The sequence below is a fragment of the Nannospalax galili genome, unplaced genomic scaffold, assembly GCF_000622305.1.
Source record: "Nannospalax galili isolate Female #2095 unplaced genomic scaffold, S.galili_v1.0 scaffold341, whole genome shotgun sequence".
Lineage (NCBI taxonomy): Eukaryota > Metazoa > Chordata > Mammalia > Rodentia > Spalacidae > Nannospalax > Nannospalax galili.
In genome coordinates, this window is record NW_008346082.1 from 1,178,872 (window position 1) to 1,184,251 (window position 5,380).

Below are 5,380 nucleotides of genomic sequence, written 5' to 3' on the forward strand. Positions count from 1 at the left end.
GTTTTGCTTTGTTTTTGTTTTAAGTTTTTGACAGGGTCTCCCTATCCCCAGCCTTCCTGCAACTCACTGTGTGCACCAGGCTGGCATTGATCTCACAGAGCTCCGCCTGCCTCTGCCTGCCAAGTGCTGGGATTAAAGGTGCGTGCCACCATGCCCACTTGGTCTTTAACTTACTATGTAGTCTAGGCTGACCTCAAACTCACAGTCATCCTGCCTCAGCCTCTCATGTGCTGGGATTACAGGCAAGTCACACCATGCCAGCTTTATTGTTAATAGCTCTCCTATAGATACTCATGCACATGTATCTGATTGAGTCCATGTTTTCAATTATTTTGGGTAATGTTATAACTTTCAGAGAAATAATCAAACTGTTTTCCATAACATCAATACCATTTTACAGTCTTACCAGCAATGTGCAAAGGTTCCAGTTCCTCCAAATCTTCATTAACAACTGCTATTTTCTGTTGTTGTTCTTGTTGTATAACAAACATCTTAGCAGATACACCGTTGTGAAAGACGTGCCTTTATTGTGGCTTTGGTTTATATTTCCCTAAGGACCAATTATAATGTTGAGTATTTTTTCATGTATTTGTTGGCCATTTTTATAGCCTGTTTGGAAACATGACTATTCAAATCCTTTACCCATTTTAAAATTTGGCTATTTGAAGTATGGTGTAGTGGCACACGCTTTTAATCCCAGCACATGGGAGGCAGAGGCACGCAGATCTCTGAGATTGAGGGCAACCTAGTCTACATAGCAAGTTCCAGGCCAGCTGGAGACCCTGCCTCAAAAATACCTCAAATATTGACTATTTTTTTGTTTTTAGCATTTTTATTATAATTTTTTGTCTTTTTGAGACAGAGTCTCTCTATAGCCCCACCTGCCCTGAAATTCACTATGTAGACCAGGCTGACCTCAGCCTCACAGAGATCTGCCTGCCTCTGCCTCCAGAGTACTGGGATAAAAGGCATAAGCCACCATGCCCGGCCCACATTTGTGGTGTGTGTGTGTGTGTGTGTGTGTGTGTGTGTGTGTGCATGTTTAGAGATCAGAGGACAACTTGCAGGAGTTAGTTCTTTCCCCTTCCATTATGTGGGTGCTGGGGATCAAACTTAGGTCATCAGACTTGGCAGCAAGTACTTTTGCCCACTGAGCCATCTTACTGGCCCAAAATTGGTTATATGCAGGTTTTATTGTTGAGTTGTGCAGATTTCTTCATATGTTCTGAATACTAGGTGCTTATCAGAGGATTTGCAAATATTTCTTTGTAAAATCTTGTAAATTGTTCTGGTTAGGCTTAATTGTCAACTTGACACAGCCAAGGATCATTTGAGAGAAACCTCAATTGAGGAATTTTCTAGACCACAGTAGCCTGTGGGGGATTATCTTGATTATTAATGCAGAAGGATCCAGCCCACTGTAGGCAGCACCATCCCTAGGAAGGTGGTTCTGGGCTAGAGAAGAAAGCTAGCTAAGCACAAGCCAGTAAGTGAGCTAGAAAGCAAGGGGTGTTTCACCATGGTTCCTGCCTCCAGGTCCGTGTGGTATAAATGTTTATAGATACAGATTCTCCGCTAAGCACGGCTTTTGCTGCAGTTCATAAGTTTTGGTTGTTCTGCTTTTCATTCATCGCAAACAATTCTGTAATTTCCTTGTGGCCTCTACTGACTCGTTGGCCATTTAGATGTATGCTGTTTAATTTCTACATACTTTTCAACTCCTTCAATTTCTTTTCCATTTTCACTTTTATTTACATTCCATTGTGGCATAGACTATAAAATATGCTTTGGGTGATTTCAATCATTTTAAGTTCTATAGGCTTTTTTGATGACCTAGCATGTGACCTATCCTAGCTCTGTGTGCACTCAGGAAAAATGTGCATTCTTCTGTTGTTGGACGAAGTGTCCTAAGGATTTCTGTTAGGTCTGCTCGACTTACAGTGTTGTTCATAGCTTCTGTAGCTTTACTTTCTCTCTGGATTTTTAATCCATAATTGAAAGTTTGGAATGTCACTGAGTTGTCTGTTTTTTCCTCAGTTCTGTCCATTTCCCTTCATGTATTTTGGGACTATGTGGAGATGCATATACATTTATTACATTTCCGTGATGGACTGACCTTTTCACCACAACAAAATTTCTTTTGTACCTGCTTTTTTGTCTCTTGTTTTTAAGTCTATTTTGTCTAAAATTAGTATTTCGACTCCAGTTCTTTGAAGGTTGATATTTGCAGTGTGCTCTTTGAACATTTATTTGTTATTTATTTATTTAGGGAGTGGGGACACTTCTGTGCCATAGCACACTTGTTGATGTTAGAGGACAACTTGTGGGGGTTGGTTTTCTCCCTCCACCATGTGTGTGCTGGGGATCAAACTAAGGCCTGGCGGCAAGCACCTTTTTAACCCACTGAGCCATCTCACCAGCCCAGTACGTCATTTCCTATGCTTTTATTTTCAACTTCATTTCTTTATCTATAGTATGTCTTTTCCTTTAGACAGTATAAAGTTGGATCTCTTTTGCATGTTAGGAGGGGTGTGTGTGTGTGTGTGTGTGTGTGTTCACTCACCTGTGCATGCATATGTGGAAGCCAGAGGTTGTCTTTGGGTATCTTCCTCTATCACCTATCACCTTTTTAAAAAAATTTTTTTTGAGACAGGGTATGTGACTGAACCTCGAGCTCCCAATTTTCTCTAGACTTGTTGGCCAGCAAGTTCTCTAGATCCACCCATCTCTGCCCCCACCACTCCTCAGCCTCCTCTCACCCCTTCCCTATCCTGTCCTAGGACTGGGGTTACAGGCACACATGGCAATGCCATGCCTGACTATTGTTTTCATGTGGGTGCTGGGGATCTAAACTCAGGTCCTCATGAACAACAAGCACTTTACATACTGAGTCATCTCCCAGCCCCTCACTTTTTAATCTAATGCAGTAGTCTGTCTTTTGGTTGGATCATTTAATCCATATTCTTTTAATGCTACTTTATGGTTAGGTTTATGCCTTACATTTTGCTTTTGTTTTCTACATATCTCATGTCTTTTCACTACTGTGGTCGTCTTTCTGGCCTTGTTTCACATTTAGCGAATATATCCTCGTGTGGTATTTTAGTTTCTTTCTTTTTTTCACTATTTTTGTAGTTATTTTCTTAGTGGTTGCTCTTACTATATATATCTTATCAGAATCTCCTTTAGGTCTATTATAATTTAATTCTAGTGATATATAGAAACTTTACTATCTATTCCTTTCCCCTTGGCTGTAACTCCTCAGAATATGACTCTCTCTCTCTCCTCTCCTCTCCTCTTCTCTCTCTCTCTCTCTCTCTCTCTCTCTCTCTCTCTCTCTCTCTCTCTCCCCTCCTACCTCTTCTTCCTTGTCCTCTTCCTTCTCTTCTTCCCCCTGATTCCTCTTTCTCTCTCTCCTTGGAATTGAACGCAAAGCCTTGGGCATGTCAAGCAGGTGTGTTATCACTGAGAGGCACCCTCCACCCATCCCTGACCTATAGTCTGTAGCTTCGACGGGATTCAGATTTATGTTATTTAACAAGAGACTAGATCCCAGGACATCGCTGAATGGGTTTCCAGTTGCTCATAATCCCTGAAATGGGGTTATGGAGTATAATTTTCATTTTAACACCTCATTTGTAAGTGAAGTCCCCAGGATAACTGAGGCATGCACAGGCACAGGTGACCCATGCAGTGTGTTTGCCCATCGTTACATTAGCATTTGCAGTGAGCATAGAACTCTGGTGAACCCATACTTAGAACTCTGGGTGTACAAGATCAGTATGTTGTAGAGGCCCATCGACTCGCACAGTTCAATAGAAGATGTGCACAGATCAAGAAGCAGAATAAAAATCATGATTTTTCAATGTGCTATTTCCACTCTTCTGGTAAGAATGAAGTACATCTGTATCAATGACGTATGAATATATGAATTATATAATGTCAGTATATGACTTATACAATGTCAGTGACATAGAAGCTAATTTGCACTTAAAACTGACATCACACATTATAAAGATGAACAGTAAAAATCTGTGCATGCTGTTTAATTTTTCATATTTAGAACATTAAGTAGGAGAGAGAGAAAATAGTAAAAAGGAGAACGCTTTCTATTTTAGTTCCTTTAACATTCTTTCTTTGCCTGCTTTTTAAATAAGAAGTCTGAAATTTTCATTTTTTACTGAGCCCTACAAATAATGTAGGCAGTCCTGTTTTTTAAACAGTTTCCCAGTGGTTTTGATGCAAAGCCAGGCTTGAGAACAGGAGCAAATGACCTTAGAACAGTCCTGTCGGTCCTGTCTATGCCCAGGACTAGGAGTATAAGGTGGGCAGGTGCTGCCCTCTAGTGTTTCCGCTCATCCTCTAGTGATACCCACCGCACTGCTGCATAGAGTACTAGCCAGCTTGCTGCCTGACGCTATGCTGGGGTTTCCTGTTGAACTTACTGGAAATTTGGCCCTCGGGCATTAACAAATATGCTCATGTTTTAAAAATACATCTTAGGTGTTTACCAGTATTTTATGAGCATAAGACACAGCAAAACTCCTTGGAAAGGTTTATGTGGAAGGACTCAAACTAAGGCATGCCTGTCTGGATTTTTCTTTACAAAGCTGTGTGACCAATAGCACTTATGAACTGATAGCCAGGAGCAGTTTCCTGAAGAAATTTGATAACGATAATTGTGCCTCTGCAGAGATCTGCCTGCCCCTGTCTTCCACTGGGATTAAAGGTGTGCGCTACCACATAGGGCACCCTCTCCAAATCTTTTGTTCAGAACTTTCCCCAAATTGATGGGAAGTGCTAGATCTTGAGTTGGCTCTCAGAGTCTTCATATCAGAGTAGAGGAAAAACTTGATGGATTACAAGGCACACAATCTCAAACACCTTGAGATTGCATCCTGGCCCTGAAGTCTGATGGAGGCTGAAAGATAACCTCCATGTAGGCTGACCCCAGGGGTTCAGATTAAAAGGAGTCCCCTTCTTGAAGGCTTGTCAGGGATGTCTGACCATAAGCCTTCAGAGGAGGGTTGAGGTAATAGCTCAGTCCACAAAGTACAAGTATGAGGCTCTAAATTTCAGGCCCAGAACACATGTAAAAAGGCAGGGCATGATGGCACATACCTGCACTCTCAGCACTAGAGAGGTGGACACAGGCGGGTCCATGGGGTTCACTGATCAGCCAGCCTAGCCTACTTGGTGAGCTCAAGGCCAATGAGAGACCCTGTCTCAAAAAACAAGGTGGATGGCCTCTTAAGAACCACAGTCATAGATGTTCTCTGATCTCCAAATGTACGTGCATACACACACGCACACGCACACACACACACATGCACGTGTACCTGCACACACACAGAAACACTTCAAAGGAGTCCTGAAAAACCTC

The 5,380-nt window shown here is 41.8% G+C and overlaps 1 pseudogene; it reads right to left on the reverse strand.

Moving 5' to 3' along the window:
- The window catches only part of LOC103741609, an 11,313-nt pseudogene extending 6,153 nt beyond the window's left edge, over positions 1 to 5,160 (reverse strand).
- Between the last annotated feature and the right edge of the window lie 220 nt (positions 5,161 to 5,380).